The sequence below is a fragment of the Lycium ferocissimum genome, chromosome 11 (assembly GCF_029784015.1).
Source record: "Lycium ferocissimum isolate CSIRO_LF1 chromosome 11, AGI_CSIRO_Lferr_CH_V1, whole genome shotgun sequence".
NCBI lineage: Eukaryota > Viridiplantae > Streptophyta > Magnoliopsida > Solanales > Solanaceae > Lycium > Lycium ferocissimum.
Genome location: NC_081352.1, coordinates 18665432 through 18684013, shown reverse-complemented (window position 1 = coordinate 18684013; position 18582 = coordinate 18665432). Strand labels below are relative to the sequence as shown.

At 36.5% G+C, this 18582-nt stretch overlaps 1 pseudogene; it reads left to right on the top strand.

Annotated features, from left to right (window-relative positions):
• Positions 1 to 16315, top strand: part of LOC132038093 (beta-glucosidase 13-like) — an 82610-nt pseudogene extending 66295 nt beyond the window's left edge.
• Positions 16316 to 18582: the final 2267 nt, after the last annotated feature.

The window sequence follows — 18582 nt, the reverse complement described above, 5'->3', positions numbered from 1 at the left end:
TTTTAAGGTATGAAAAGTTCACCTTTTTATTCAATAAAGAACTTTTGAAAAGGAGACACACATCCAAAATAAGGTTTTCAAAAGAGACATACCTTAATTAAGCCTTACGTAATTCAACAATTCACATTTACGATGAAGAACACCCAAAACCCTATCTTGAGTCACTTTGAGAAAGATTACCTTGCAACCCTAGGTTTTTCATTCAAGAATCATGGGTTTAATGCTAGGATTGATTAATAATGTTAAAGATGTTCTCACCATAATGTTAGAAGACTTGGAGGAAAGATATTCGTCCTTAGGGTTTATGAGACTGTGAATAAATGATAAAATTAACTGAACCTGCTATATATTCACACGGCTGGAGGCTGGTAAAATACGCCCTGAAATATGGGCCGAATTTCAAAATACAGGCCGTATTTTGTGGCCGTATTTTACATTAACAAAATAGTGGACTCCATAGGGAGACAGGTGAAATACACCCAAGAGATACGGACCGTATTTCGAAATACAGGCCGTATTCTTTGGCCGTATTTTTCCATTAACAAAACAGTGGAGTCTGATTCTCCAAGATGCTTTCACACTTAACCCGAATTTACAGAGTTTTACAGAATTACAAAGCCCGCTTGATGTTCCGAATAATCTCTGAATGATCAAAGTCTAGAAAAATATGGATTATACTTTCGAAAACAAATCCATTAACACCAATATTGCTACATAAATCCAAATCCCTAAATTAAGCCCTAAAATTAGGATTCCAAACCCAAAAGGGAAAAACAGTAAATTGAACCTAGAATCATGTTCCTCATGCTTAATACTACTCATAAACTAAGAATCATCAATTAATAATCACTAAATCATGCGCAAATACCAAAACCCCAATTCTTAGGTTAGGTTCCAAAACCCCTCAATTTTCCTCTTTAATTCAAGTATTCTAAGCATGGATTATGAATCTAAATCATGGGAATAATCATAATATCAAGTTTAGAAGATTTACCCAATAGCTTCTCCTTGAAATCTCCTTAATCACCTCCAAAAACGCTTTCAAGACTTAAGGGTTTTGAATGATAGGTCTAAGTGTAAAGGGATACTAAATAGGTTTCTGTTCAGCAATTTCTCGCTCGTGCGTCCTTATTATCGCACCTATGCACTCGCTTCGGCGGAAGAAACCTCGCCGAGGCGTAAATTGATTAAACACTCTGGTTCCGTAGCGACGAAAAATTCCTCGCAGCAGCGGCATCGCTTCTGCGGAATAATATTTGCAAAAGCCAAGACAGACTGAATCACCCAACCCTGATCCTGTGGGCTCCTCTCGCAGGAGCAGTCCCGTAGGGGCGGAACTACCTTCACCGAAGCGAAAACGCCAGAACCAGCAAAAACTAGTTTTGACTCTCACACCCCAAAATCCCGAGACTCTCCCGGAACTTCCCCAATACAAACCGAATATGCAAACATATGTAAAAACACGCTATGAACTCACTCGCTCACTCGGAGTTCCAAAAAGAGGTCTCGTTGACCGAGTCAACATTGAACGGCCAAGAACTAACTTTCTAACCAAATGACCAAAACGCACCCAAGTCCTTTGGGAACCGATCCAAATACACAACCAGCCTATATTTGATATTTTGGAGCTAATGAAATCGATGAAATTTCTAAAATGACACAAATACCCTCGATGATGCCTAAAGTCAACCTAACATTTAAAGATTCTTCAACTTAGCAAATTTCCAACTTAAGATATTTTAACCACCTCGGGAATTGTGCCACCCACACCCACTACACAACAAACCAAAATAAGTAAAAGGGCTGGTCCACAAGGGCAAAATAGGCTAAAAATAACAAAACAACCAAAACGACCTAACGGGTCGTTACACTGACTGCCATAACATAGTCGGGACATAGCCCCAACCTACCCATAATATCTATATGTATAGGTACAAGACCTGACTCAACTCCAGGAAGAAGTGGAGCTTACACCATCTCGCTGAACATCAGTACCATCTAGAACGCATTCCTACTACTCGGTATACCTGAACCTGCAATATAAACATAAACAAATGCAACACCCCCGACCAACGGACGTCAGTACAGAAAGATTGTACTGAGTACGTAAGGCAGGTATGAAAGATAACAATAAGACATTATCAATGAAAGGAACAACAAATTAACTTGAAACCTTTGTATCGCCACTGAGGGCCATGATATGCATAATGATTATACTTATGTATGTTGCCACTTTAAAGGGCTATATTATTTATATCGAGCTGCTCTTCAGAGCTAATATCAACATTATAACACCAACTGCCTAACTGATCAATGGTAACTACCCGACTGGCCGTAGCTTGAGGGTAAATGCATAACTGCCTAATGGGCCGTAGCTCGGTGGTAAACACGTAACTGCCCAATCGGGCGTAGCTTGGTGGTAAATGCGTAACTGCCCAACCGACCGTAGCTCGGTGGTAAATACGTAACTGCCCAATCGGCCGTAGCTCGGTGGTAAAGTTTGAATACGTAGCCATGCTTTTATATGTACTGTATAAGCGTATACAACGTCATTACTGTTACAAATATAGATAGACTATCTGAAGAGTCTTTCAAGATCATTAGAACATCTTTTGGAGTGACCGATAGTCGTTCAGCCTCTGATTACCTTATGAACTAACATCATCAACATTCAATAAGAATCAAGAATCAATGCCATGAATCCGAATTTACATTATAAAGGACAATGAACATAAGCTTTCTATGTTTACTAAGAATAGTATCATTTTTTAGTATCGTTTGTTCGTTTACGTTCGGTCGTTGGAGTCATGCCAAAAGAAGAAAAAAGAAGTGCCTCTCTGTGATACCTAATTTACACTAGAGGATGCTCTATGACTCAATTGGGCAGCTTGGGTTCTCTTAACCTGTTCTCCTTATGTTACACTCTATGTCCCATGACAACCTCTTGGACCTCGGTCACATACTATCGTTTATCTTAAGCCTTTTTCATAATTGACAATGCTTTATTACCTCTTTCATTATACTTCATGTACCATTCACATCTTCATACTTAGGTGAAACTATAATTCCATCATAACAACTTGAAACATGACTCTATGAGTAAACGCTTGAGTGCACTTAATCTGGACATATACAATTTCTTAAGAGGCTCACAGGACTTACAATATAAAAGCAACACATTCATCAGCTCTAGACACTCATGATTAATATAAGAAACAAACAACACACGTCGTGCCATAGCGGCAGGTCAAGGAGTAGCCTTGCGTACCTTAATGTCAATCGTTGGATGCTGATGAAGAACCATCCTTCCTCCATAGCCATGCTACAATAAGAAAACATCACTACTATTAACAAGAAAGTGTAATAACTTAGCCAACTATTGGCAATCGTTCTATACGTGGTTCTACGGCGTACATCTTTTTCTAACTCCTTTCTAACCCTTGTAATATGATCAACAACACACGACTACTAACTTACCAACATCTCCAGTCCCCTTAAACCACAAGAACAACATCATCATGCTTTACAACACATTTTACAACTTTAACTAAATTTTCTAGTTATTCAACTTACAATTTACCCCTTCTAAGCATAATCAAACCATCAAACTAACTCATACACCATATGCTCATACTTCCAGAATCTAAACATGACATGAACAACCCATAACTTGTCACAACAACGACAATAGAACTATCATCAACTAAAACAGAAAACTAGGACATGACGCATTGAGTAACAAGCTCTCTTTACGGCGAATCACATAGTATCTCCCCTTTTTCTTTTACATATCCCAAGTTCATAGCATCACAACAACACAAAAAACATCATCAAAAACAAACAATCACACGTTCAGCCCTTCAACAACACAAGAACAGTCCCAACAACCCACTACAACAACATTCAACACTAATTTATAACTTGTAGTTGCTATTCCACAAATTTTTCCATGGAGATAACACAACTATAACTAGCACCAACTCATATATATCATGGGAAAAGGATTTCTTACCTTCAACACAGCAATTTTTTTTCCAGATTATAGCTTGCTTTAACTTGGAACAGCTTCCAAAACAGTCCAATATACTACAACAACTCAACAATGATTTCTGACTTTTATTTCACGGGTTTTCAGCCGTACAAGCTAGCTATGACTTCTACAAGCTCAAATACATGAATGAGAGACATATTCTTACCTTTAGCAACAAGGAAAAATTGAAATCAGGCGTTACTTCACCTTGAAGAATTCTCCAATTCAACCACAAGAGAAGAAGAAATAATCTACAAGCACCCCGGGATTCTCTATGTTTGATTTGCGTTGTTTTCTTTAGATTTCACTCTTGGATGATTGGGGATCTCTTAGAGAGCATTTGGGAACTCTTAGGAACTGTGTGGAAGTGAAAAAATGACAAGATACAAGGGTTGGTGTACATAAATAACAGGATAAAGTTGGCCACCGCCTCAACTGGGTCCCAAGCTGGCTGCCTGGACAGTCTCGCAGAAACACGAATATCTCTCTACTCTGATGTCGTATCGATGAGCGGTTTAATGTGTTGGAAACTAGACTCGTAGATCTTCAATTAGGTTAGTAGATCACCCCGTAAATCCAAGTATATTGGGAGAAAAGCTCAGTGACATTGGACCCAAATTTCAGTAAACTTATGAACGTAACTTGCGACAACTTCTGCCAACTTTTGATGAACTTGTTTCTTTCGATTTGTTTAGCCCCGAAACCTTACGACACTTACTTAAATTTCATTTTAAACTATCATTATCCATATTAATTCCTTCAACCTTTCATGTTCATCTTAACTTACTCACGACGAATTCTAATATGAAAGTTCAGGGCGTTTCACTCTAATTTTAGGATTTAACCCTCTAAACTCATTCACAACCTCTCGAATAAAAACTAAAGATGAATTTCAATCATAAAACACGCTACGAACCTGCTCGTGCACTCAAAATACCGACCCGGGGTCGCCTTGACTCGATGTTAGCTGTGGTCAACTCTAACTTATAAACTTGACTAGTTTCTCAACCAACATTGCAAAACACCTCCGAGCCTTTAGGATGCATACCAACTACTCGATGAAGTTATAAATTATGTTCCGGACCTAATGGAATTGGTGGAACTCCAATCCGAGTTCGTTTAACCTCCAATGTTGACTTTGGTCAAACTTTTCCATTTTCTTAACCTAAGAACTTCCAATTTAACTTTTTTCTTCTCTGATACACACCCGATTGCCTCGGAAATTGTGTAATCCATCTCCGCAAGTCATGAATACCATTCTAAAGTGACAGGAAGGGTATTTTGGGTGAAAAGAGTCCAAAAGCTCAAAATGACCTAGCGAATCGTTACATCATCTACCACTTAAATAAACGTTCGTCCCTCGAACGATAAAGAAAAGGAAGCAACTGAACTGTTGAAAAGCTGAGGGTATTTACTCCAGATGTTTGACTTGGTCTCCCACGTAGCCTCCTCGACCGGATGATTCCTTGATTGAACATTCACCGAAGCTATCTCATTTGATCTTAACTTTCAAACCTGTTGGTCCAGAATTGCCACCGGCTCCTCCTCAAATACTAGATTTTGATCAAGTAACACAGAATCCCACTGAATCAAATGAGAACCATCCGGGTGGTACTTCTTCAGCATTGAAATATGAAATACAGGATGAACATCCAATAAACCAGGTCGCAAAGCCAACTCATAAACCACTTCCCGAATACACTGAACAATCTCCAATTGCCCAATATACCTCGGGCTCAACTTGCTCTTCCTTCTAAACCTCATCACACCCTTCATGGGTGAAACCTTCAATCAAAAAAAAAAAATAAATAAAGAAAGAAAGAAAGGAAGAAGAAGAAGGGAAAAAAAAAATTAAGCATGATGAATGGAGTTTATTAGGTGAAGGGGCAAGGGAGTAGAGAACAACCATGGAAAATTGAGAAGAAATTAAATACTTAGGGAAGAGAATTTGTTGGCACTTTCAACAGAAATCACTACTATTGGAATGGAGAAAAAGCATTAACTACAGTTCATGGTTACAGATGAAAACATATTTTTATAAGAGATACTGAAGTGCTCCTTTAATATTCTTCACCAATACTTGATTAGCTTGTTCTTCAAGCCAAAAAAATGAAAACTTTGTAAATAATCATTATCTCAACCTCCATGAATTTGGTTAGCAATATAAAAGAAGTATCACCACAACAATATATATCTTCATCGAATATTTTCAAATACTGAAGATATGTCTCTTAATAAAACTGACGTACTATTTATAAGCCAAAATTCACATAAAATCATCTAGAATATTGAAGAGTCAAACTTTAGAAAATAAGAAAGTTAACTCAAAAAACATAAAAATTTACATACATCCATAAGAAAAACACTAATTGCAACTACTAAATGCAAGTTAATTGATCTCTTCAATTACTCTCATGTTCATGTTCAGATCAAATAATGAAATCATATATTTCTATTTTCACTACAAAATTTGAAATTAGCTAGGAATTCGTCGCTAAATTGTTATTAACAATTTTTTGATAATATGTCGCTAAATAGGATTATCGACGAGTTTTGTTGTTTAGCTACAGAATTTATCTGTCGTTAATTTCTATTTTTACTAGTGTTTGGTAATCAGTAATGATAGATAATGGAAAAGACTTATAAGGCATCATTATTTGTATAATGGTTTTACATTTTTTGTACATAAATGTTGAAAAGATAATTTGGTTTCAGGAGTAGCGTTTAATTTAGTGAAGTAAAATAATCGTTAAACTTTTGATAGGTGTCCTGGTAATTCAGTTTTGACATTTATACTTCCTACTTTTAGGATAATATAGAGTATACATTACGGTAAAAGTTAATAATTTAATTCTTTAATATGTAGTAAAATTTCACTTTTCTAAATTTATTGACGTATAATTTAACGAAAATAATTACGACCATGAAACTCAAAGTGAAAATGATAAAAATGATTCCTCTGTTTGAGGGTAGGTTTAAAATGATTCCTTAAATATAGTTATGAACAATTTTTGGTCTTTCAAGTGTGCCAAAAATGAGCACTTTTGAAATCCGTTATTGAAAAAACTTTGATTTGTCAGATTTAACATTTTATTTAAAACAACATACGCAATAATATCTCACAAGTGGGGTCTGTCGAGAGTGATGTGTGCGCAACATTGTCCCTACCTATTGAAGGTAGAGAGTATGTCTTCGATAGACCTTCGGCTCGAGTAAAGCATATTAAAATCGGATATGAAAAGAAAATACAGTAGTAAATAATTCATTTTGAATATAAAGGAAAAGATAATAATAACAACTACAATTAACACGGTAATCGAACCAAAGGAAACAATATGTAATAATAAAATCAATGAATAAGATAGTAGGAGATTAATAATAACAAGTTACTGAAAAGGGAAACTAGATGACGTTCAACTACCTACTAACCTTCTACCTTAATCAGCAAGCTTCATATGCTCCTATCTAGGTCCATGTCCTTGGTAAGCTGAGGGTATGTCATGTTTTGTATAACCACCTCTCTCCAATACTTCTTTGTTCTACCTCTACCTCTTATAATGCTCACCATAGTCAACCTCTCATACCCCCTTATTGGGACATCTGTACATCTCATTTTCACATGTATAGATTTAACATTTTATCCATTTGATCTAATGGCCTAGAACGTGTATTGCTTGCCATTATGATGCTAATATCTCATTAGGATTTAAGTCATTAAAGCTATAACAAATAGGTAAAATACAAAATAAACATAAAAATACAAATATATACAATGTGTTCGCACGCGTGTGTCTATTTTATGTTTTCTCATCAAGAGTTTTGTTATAAATCAATAATGGGGCAAGAACAACGAATTGTGTACCTTTCAATTGCAGCGGAAGTTGTTGATCTTACCACCAAAGAAATTGCCCATGGTCGACTTCGTCTCACTAGGAAACAAAGTTCTATTCACGAACTAGATATCCTTTTGTATGTGTGTTCTTTAGGGAGAATTTTAGAAGAGGAGAATATTTTTGTAGACTTGCTGTTCATGGAGAAAAAGCGTTCTTTTTCTATATAAAAGAGAAGCAGTTACAAGAAGTTTTCATCTGAAAACCCACGTACACTTACAAATAGTGTGTAGGAGTTATATTGGGTGTTAACTTCTAAGTAACTTCCTGCAGGGTTATCTTCTCTAATTGGGCCGGGTCGGGTCCACATGGGCGACCCACGACCCAACCCACAATAAAAATCCCACATCTCCCACTTCGCACATCGTGGACTAGACCCAAATCAGTACCATGCTAATAACACACATAATTCATACAGACAAATAGTTCGTGCGACCTACGAGCTTCAAGAGCCAATACCTATTAAGGTTTTACAAGAGCTCCATATAGCAATTCAATCACATGCGGAAAGAATCCACTATCAATTATAAGGATCATATTACTCGTAATACCCCAGATATCATCCGCTACACTAGTAGCTAGTTATCTAATCCCTCGTCCTCTAAAGAGGTGAACTTGAGTACATGTTTAACTTTATATCCACAATTACACTTGACACCCTTATGGTAAGTGTAATGGCCGGCCTTTGAATACAAGTTAAATTAATAATTTTATTGTCTTCCCTTTCTACTCGAATCTATCTGTTCCAAATCAACTGCTTTCCTAGACATGCACTGCATTGCCGAATCACTCATGGCTATTAGTAACATGCTTAAGTAGCAACACTGATTGTGACTTCAAGAAACAGTCAAAGGTCAAAGGGTATTCCATGGAAAAGTTAATGTAACTTTTCGAGGTCTCACACAATGAAGAAGCAGGGATTCATTCTTCCATTAACCCATTAGTCGCTTAGCACACGTGGTATGAACCACGTGTTACGGTGTTCTCATCTTCTAATGGCGTGTGTGTCTTATTCATTCACTTATTCAACACCGTACAGATCTTGATCTAGACACCTCCAGATGTCTAACCTGAGCTTCTCTCTTCGATGATCCTCAGCTCCATCTTCTTAGAGAAACTCATATCTGGCTTTCAAAACAAGTCATAACATGATGGTGGAACATATCTCTTCACATTACTCAACGTAAGAGGTGATTGCTCGTGTGAGAAAGCTAATCTCGCGACTTGTTCGACACACTTTATCAATAAAATTACATCATCACATGCATAGAAGATATGAACACAAATTCAAGAGTCAAATATTGATGAAAATATTATAACAACCAAGTCATTTTACAAAAATATAATCATATCCTAAGCAAACCTAGAGCCATAATATGTTTCTCAAATAGGTCTCTAGATATCGCCTTTGTAAAAGGATCAGCTATCATTTCTCGCGTAGGTATGTATTGCAAAGTTACTTCTCTACTTGCTACTGTGTCTCTTACAAAGTTATACTTGATGTCAATGTGTTTGGTATTGCTATGATATTTAGGATCATTTGTGCATGCAATAGCCACTTGACTATCACAATGTAAAATCATTGATCCTTGAGAATTCTTTGCTACGCCCAAATGCTCAAAGAATCTTTTTAACCAAACAGCTTCTTGTACGCGGATGCACTTTACAAGCCACAAACTCAGCTTCCATAGTTGAAAGAGTCGTGCAAGTTTGTTTCTTACTTTTCCATGAAATAGCACCACCATTAAGTAAGAAAGCATAATCGGATGTCGATTTTCTATCATTCCGGTCACCACCCCAATCAGCATCTGTGTATCCTCTCAAGTGTAAATCATTTCCACTATAACATAGTGAATAATCAACAGTTCCTTTCAGGTACCGAAAGATCCTCTTCACAGCTTTCCAATGATCTCTTCCAGGATTGGACTGATACCTGCTAACCAGACCTACGGCATAACAAATGTCCGGACGAGTGCACATTATAGCGTACATCAAGCTCCCGACAGCACTAGAATATAGAACTCAAGACATGTCTTCTTTTTCTTTTTCAGTCTCTGGATATATTTCAAGGCTTAAAGTCTCACCTCTTGCTATAAGAGTATCCATGGGTTTGCAACTATTCATTCAGAAGCGTTCCAAAATTTTCCTTATATAAGTTTCTTGAGATAGACTCAAAACCTTCTTGGAACGATCTCTTTGGATCTTAACACCCAATATATAGTCTGCTTCACCCATGTCTTTCATGTCGAATGACTTTGAAAGCCATGACTTGATAGTTTTCACATACTCCAAATTATTTCCGCTAATAAAATATCATCCACGTAAAGGGAAAGAATTACAAACATTCCATTGGACTTCTTCACATAGATGCAATGGTCTTCATTGATCATGGTGAAATCATATGAAATCATCTCTTTGTGAAATCTCAAATACCACTGCCTTGAAGACTGCTTCAGGCCATAAATAGATCTTTTTAATTTGCAAACTTTCTTTTCTTGGCCTTTAACGATGAAACCTACAGGTTGTTCCATGTAGATTTCCTCGTTTAATTCTCCATTGAGAAAAGCTGTCTTCACGTCCATTTGGTGTAACTCTAGATCCAAACGTGCAACAATAGCCAAAAGTAACCGAATTGAGGTAAACTTCACAACTGGTGAAAAGGATTCCTCATAATCTATTCCAGCTTGTTGGGTAAAACCTTTAGCGACCAATCGTGCCTTGTATCTTTCTATTGACCCGTCCACTTTACGTTTAACCTTGAGAACCCATTTGTTCCTAATAGCTCTATGCCTAGAAGGAAGGTCAACCAGATCCTAGACTTTGTTGGTTCTCATGGACTCCAATTCTTCTTTCATTGCTTTCATCCATTCTTCTTTTCCAGGACTTGCCAAAGTCTCAGTCACAGAATTAGGCTCATCCAATTCTGTGGGAGACACCAGGAAAACATAATCTTCAATCCCATAAGATCGTTTAGATACACTTTTTCTGGTACTCTTATGCTATTGAAATTCAAATTCCTCTAAAGGATTTTGGGATTCAAAACTCCCACTTGGACCAGGAACCGATCCTTGATCTATTTGACTATCAAACATGTCCAAAGACATTGTCTGATCATCTGAATTTAACATTTCGTAAAGAGGCTCTCCTTCTTTTATTTCACCTTTTTTAGGAATCATTTTCTAAAAATGTGATATCTCGGGATTCAATTTCAGTTATACTTCCATATTCTAATTCACCAATGAACATGTACCCTTTGGAGTGTTCTAAGTATCTTATGAAGATACATTTCTTCCCTTTTGGACTTAGTTTTCCAAACTTACCAAAATGATCCTTTACATATGCAGCACAACCCCAAGGTCATAGATCATTCAAGTTCGGTTTATGACCAGTCCATAGCTCATAAATAGGAGTGGAAGAAGCGATTTAGAAGGCACTTTATTTAGTATGTAGGCTGCAGTCAATAACGCATCAACCCAGAAGGTGATAGACAAATTTGCCTGCGCCATCATGGATCTTGTCATGTCCAATAATATTCTATTCCTCCTTTCTGCTACACCATTCTGTTGAGGTGTGTAAAGAGTAGTTAACTGTCTCATAATGCCTTTTTCATTACATAATTCTTCAAACTGTTTTGATAAATATTCATGGTCTCTATCGATTCTTAAAGTCTTTTATACTTTTATCTAATTGATTCTCAACTTCATTCATATATTTTCTAATGCATTCAAGTGCTTCAGATTTATGAGAAATCAAATAGACATAACCAAAGCGCGTGAAATCATCAATAAATGTAATGAAATACAAAGCACCTGACCTTGCCCTCACATTCATTGGACCACAACTATCAGAATGGATTAATTGCAATGGGGAATCTGCTCTCTTAGCCTTCCCAAATGGTTTACGCGTAATCTTTCCGGCAAGACAATTTTCACAAATTGGCTTTTCAATTTTGGAGAAAGGACCTAAATGCCCTTCCTTTGCCAATCTATTCATCCGGTCTTGCCCTACGTGACTTAATCTTGCATGCCATGTAATAACATCAACATCACTGTTACTAGAATAACATGTCATTACACAACAGTCAACATAATAGTCATAAGTTGAAGGATTACAATCTAAAACGATAATACCATCATAACGAAGTCCAAAAACATTGTCTTGAGTAATTCTAACACCATTACGACTAAACTTTAAATCGAAACCTAGATCTAGAAGAACAGACATAGATACTAAGTTACGTCGGATCTCTGGAGCATATAGGACGTCATGCAACATCAAAGTTCGCCCACCACGCAAGTCCGTTTTGCAAGTGCCTATCCCTTTGACTTCAAGCTTTGTATTATTTCCTACATATATCCACCTTGATCCAGGTGAGACTCGACGAAACTCCACAAATGCTTCTCTATCACGACTAACATGGTCAGTGGCCCCTGAGTCTACAATCCACACAGGATAAGATTCAGTTAGTAAAACAGTGCTAGAAACATATGTAGCACTTAGAGATGCGTTTTGAAATGCTACCTTTTTCGGCTCGGGACAGTCATGAGCAAAATGCCCTGGAACATGGCAGTTGTAGCATTTCATCTTACTCTTGTCTTTCTTCTTGAAAAAACGTTTTCCTTTCTTGGCATTTGGCTTGTTCCTTTTCTTGGACGGTCCTTCTCCAGTCTCCTTACCCTTTCCGTCATTTTTTCGATTCTTCTTGCGTTTGAATCCTGAAGACTTTTTGCCACTAGATTCTACCACATAGGCATTAGATACAGTTTTAGCAGCACCAAGCCGCTCGCCTTCAAGCTCGACATGACAGGCAACATCAGAAAAAGTTTTGATGCTATCATTATGGGTTAAGTTCACCTTTAAATGTTCCCAACTATTGGGAAGAGATCGGATCACTGCCTGAACCTGCTGCTCATCAGAGAGAACATGACCAGCACTTTTGAGTTGAGCAATCATGTTAGACATCACCCTAAGGTGTTGCTTGACATTGTGATCATGACGCTTCTTGTAAGTGTCAAATTTGATAGTCAGTTGTCTAAGGCGGGTCAGTGTGGCACCCCCATAAGTCTCTCGTAAGTGTACCCACATAGCATGAGCAGTAGGGTATTCTTCACATTCGTGAATGAGATCATCAACGACAGAATTTACAATAATTCCACATGCAGTAGAATCTTTCTTTTTTCATGCATTGTAAGTTTCCAGATCTCTTCTGTGTTGGGCAGTGTTACCCTCGTCTGGGTGAACCAAAACATGGTTAATACCTTCTAGAGCATCTTGCTCTTCTAGTACATACCACATTTTACGACTCCAGATGTCATAATTCTCGCCATTCAGTTTTTCTCCTTTGTTTAAGTCAGTAATGATGCTCTTAGATGTCATATATGTTGATTGAGACAATTAAGCAAGTTTATACTCATCAATATTTACTTTAACAAATTTATGCATGTGATATTCACACTCAAGCAAATTAATTGCCATAAATGACTTCACATTTAGTGTAAAATCGAAAGGTCACAAAGTTTCTGATCATCATCTACAGTCTAAACGTTTAATCAAAAATGGAAAAAAAATCTTAGCGTGAATTTCATTTAATAACTTTCAATTAAGTCTCAACCCATTTAAAATAAATAAATAAACAGGATTTAAAAGAAAGTTAAACAACATAACCATATATTGAAAAGAAATTCACAATTCAAATTACAAGTTCATAATCTCCCACTCCACTTCAAGTTCTTGAACATACACCTTAAAATGTTGACTTGGAAAGAAATCGTGATAAATATTAACTAAAATACCACTCTAAGGCTCTCGGAGGCAATCTACTAAAATTGCTAAATCTTCCCAATCCGAGATTTCAATAAAATTAGCCAGTTCTTCTCGTTGCAACCGAAAAAGTTCAATATGTTCAGGCACTGAAGTATTAGGAGACATCTTAAAAGCTTTAAACTCTTTGAATTTCTTCTCTCCTTCCCTTCGTATAGCCCTTTGATCCCTTAGTAGATTTTGCGTCGCCCTCGGAACATTATTCCTTTTGACTTCACGTCCATGGAAATGTGTCCCACGACAACGTACTCTTCTACATTGTCTCCTTGCTCGATTTTGGGAACTCCCACTTGAGTACTTAGAGCTTGTCCTGTCCACCATGTACGAAATGGGAACAATGAAACAATAAGAGTGGACATACCATTCAATATGACAACACAAGCCACATTACTCGTAGAAGACAAAAATACGTTTAAGGATCATATACCAATATAATGGCATGGCTATTAGGAGGTTTTTTTAAATTTAAAAAAAAAAAAAAAAAAAAAAAAAAAAAAAAACTTTTATTTTATTTTACTAAACATAACTTCAACACTTCATAACTCACTCGTTTTAAATCTGTTTTTAGTGGGTAATATATCAACGGAAAGCTTGTAACTAGTAGATTCTGAATTTATATCGCACATTGTAATTCTTAACAAGCAATTTCCAGAAATTAAATTACAAAATGCAGTTTTTCAAAAAAAAAAAAAACTATCACAATTTTCGGCTTATCTTCAAAAAATCATAACTCACTCGTTTTAAATCCATTTTTAATGAGTAATATATCAACGGAAAGCCTGTAACGAGTAGATTTTGAAAATATATACCAAAAATTATAATTCATAACAAGCAATTTCCAGAAATTAAATTACAGAATGCTGTTTTCCAAAAAAAAAAAACTGTCATAATTTTCAGCATAACTTCAATAAATCATATCGTACTCGTTTTAAATCCGTTTTTTAATGAGTAATATATCAACGGAAAGCTTTAAACAAGTAGATTATGAATGTATAAGATTCATGCTGAAATTTTGAAGGTCTGAAACACGTAATTAGATTTCCAGTATGTCTTTTTTTTTGGTTTAAATGAGAACAAAAAAAAAAAAAAATCCAACATGATTTCAACAGTAACAAATGTTCTCATGTTTAACACGGTTTTGATTGATGGACACGAAGTCAAATTACAAAACTTCTAGTTGTAATAGATAACTAAAAAACAATTCTCAAATCCCAATGGATTCCAACCAAGTTATCAAGTCCATCTTTATAGAATAACTGTGTTAGGTTAAAAAACATGACCAGAAACAAACAAACAAAAAAAGTCAGACTATTCAATTTGGCCAATTTTAGGCTTTAAATATACAAAGTCACATACTACCACAACGCATGAAACTTTTAGCATCATATTATAATAGTTAGGTCTCGAAAATCTGTGACTATTGAACCATGCTTCCGACAACGAAGAAACACATACTAGAATCAGATAAAGCCCTAGGCTCTGATACGATTGGGGCAAGAACAACGAATTGTGTACCTTTCAATTGCAGCGGAAGTTGTTGATTTTACCACCAAAGAAATTGCCCAAGGTCGACTTCGTCTCACTAGGAAACAAAGTTCTATTCACGAACTAGATATCCTTTTGTATGTCTGTTCTTTGCTTAGAATTTTAGAAGAGGAGAATATTTTTGCGAACTTATTCATGGAGAAAAAAACGTTCTTTTCTATATAAAAAAGAAAAGCGATTCTGAAGTTTTCATCCGAAAACCACGTACACTTACTAAATAGTGTGTAGGAGTTATATTGGGTGTTAACTTCAAGAAGCTTATACTGGCGTTATCTTCAATTAGGGCCGGGTCAGGTCATGAGCGACCCATGACCCAACCCACAATAAAAATCCAACAAGTTTAAATTCAATTATTTGTAGACTGGTTCAAGTACCTTATCTGTTGTTCCATGGCGACTTCAAAAGCTTCTTATTTTCATAAAGCATCGTTACAAGAATCCAATTGTTTACATCACCGAATGTGGTAAGCCAATTAATTATTGCGGATTTACATCCAAATGAAATTTTAACTACCTATTGAATAGGTTAAAGTATATATCGGCAATTTCACCTAAATTTTTATTTTTATAATGTTTTGGATTGCTATTACGTTATCAGGAATGACTGAGTTAAATGTTACCAAAATTGAAGAGGGTGTCAATGATTCTCAGAGGGTTGATTTCTATAAATCTCATATTTTCGCGATCTATCAGGCAATCAAGGGAGAACCTCTACTTTGTTTTTTCAGTAGGACCTTGTAAATTGATACTCACTATTTCATTAATTTGAATTTGAGAAATATTTATTTAAGATATTCATTGGGATACAATTAATATATTCTTCCTTTTTTTTGGCTTTTTTCTCTTTTTACTTTTTTTTCAGTCATGGAGTAAATGTTAAAGCTTTCTACGCATGGTCATTTCTAGATAATTTTCAATGGAGTGACGGGTATAGCCAGAGATTTGGCATCAACTTTAAAGACTAGGCGGATAATCTCAAAAGATACCCAAAGCGTTCTGCCATTTGGATCAAGGACTTCCTTTTAGTCTAAATAAAATCTAGGGGATGTTGCTTTTTATTAACTGTTCTTCTTAATATCAAAGTGCTTTTACCATATGTACTATCTTCTGATATATATCTTGTGTAGGAAGGTAAGGTTTGATAGCCTTCATCTTTCGTATTTGTTTTTTGTCAATAAAATTACGCCCCTCTACAGTGGAGTTTGTACCTTGAAACATGTTATTGATCTATCATGGCTATGAGGTTGCATGAGAATGTTATTTTCAGGGTGATGCAGGTCGGTTTTATTTTTCTTAATCTAAACCCATCCACCCAGGCTTTCACCTCCTCGTTATATATCATAAAAGAGATAATTATTGACAAGAGGAGGGGGACATAAAATCAAAAACCTCCGAAGAAAACGAAAAACAAAAAACTGGAGACATGAAAACTAACATTTAGTTCACATGTCTTACATACTAAGTATTCCGGGTGAATAATGTTTTTGTGACTTTTCGTCTTAAAGCAGGTACCTGCAGCCTATCCATTCGGTAAGGTCCTATCGCTGTCCTTGGAAGTTCACTGGATTGGTCCATAATCTTGTCATGGATTGTGACTCCATTTGTATAAGGCATCCGTAATTTGGTTTGCTTCTTGGTAGCAATATTGAAATAAACATTGTTGAAGATACTTAATTCTTTGATCTTCCTGATGATATCTTCTAGGTGCCATGGAGGTTTATTCTTATTGTAGATCATATCAATCACTAATTTGGAATCGCTTTCTAGCACAACCCTATGAGGACCATTATCATAGCACCATTTTAATCCAAAAAGTGCCGCATTTGCCTCAGCCAAGTTGTTAGAGCCATTTCCCAGTCCTTAGCGCAAATGCCATAATGAGTTCTCCCCTGTGATTCCGAACTATTCCACATGTTCCAATTGTTCCATCATCCAACCTACTTCTGTCCGTGTTGATATTCGCCCAACCAAACAAAGAATATTTCCATACCACAGTTATACAAACAATACGAGGGCGAGGGAGGTAAGAACATCACAACTACCATTCCAAATATAGATTTCATCGATATTGATATTATGACCCACCTGAGATGGGAGATGGTTAAGAATAAAATAATGAACTCTGGAAATATAAAATTTCTTAGCACCATACTTTGCAGCGCATCTTTCGTTCCATAGTTCCCAGCATATAATAATGGGGTGATGCTCAAGATAGTCTGAAAAATATAATTTTGAGCTTTACAGCTCCACCAAGTGTTGAATAAAGAAAGAATAAGCCTACTGGAAGAAGCTGCTTTAAGGTGTCTTCCAAAATTAAGATTGACAGAATTCAACTTATAAGAGATATTACGCGTTTCAAAAACACGGATTTCTCTGGCTGGTTCTGTGTTTGCACACCTGCGACTTTGGGCCAGTTTATAGCTGCACCGGATCTATTCTCATCAATCAGTACATGGTAATGATCTAGATGGCTAGTACCTCGGATTTTAGCGTGGCTATACCAGTAAACATCAGGCTCCATAAGGTAGCACATCTTGGTAGCCATCACATTACCTGGCAAGATGTTTCCATCCTTGTCTGTCATGTTAGGATCATTGTGATTTGCAGGGAGCAAATGTGTATGATGTCTCTTCTGCAATACCACAAGGGTTACTCGTGACAGATACCCTTCTTCCAATGAATTGCATGCCTTGCGGATTGCATCCATTTCTTCCCTAATGGGTTCCTCCCCCTTCATCAGTTTGTCATCAGATGCTTCTGAATTCCTTCACCCCTTTCTTTTGCCTTGAAGGCCTCCACAAACCCCTTAACAATTTTAGTTCCACTTTCCATGATATTAGATATGTTTCTCTCTCCCCCATTTAGAGTCATCAAGGAGAAGGTCTACACAGGGCTCATAGAGTCCATTGTCTATTCTAGAATGATCAATGGAAGTGGGGCTTACTAGACTCAGACTATTTTTGGATCTGGTAGTGATATGGTGGGGTTTAGATTCTGGCAAGTAAGGAAGGACGATTCATATTTAAGATATGGTGATATTTTTTGGCAAGATCTGAAGAAAGAACGGTTTTCTTTTAAAATCCGAAGAGGTTCAAGATGGACAGGCATTTAAAGGGCTTAATTTGGAATAGGAAGCGAAAGAGTCATAATGATGCGGCATTCTAGACAGTTCGAGACATATTAAGCACCAAAGAGACTACTAACCTGGGTCATAGTGACTAGGTCCCTTGACAATTTTGAAGACGATACAAGAGCTCTGAGATGTGCAGTGTCACTTATGCTTGTGCTTTCCTGATCC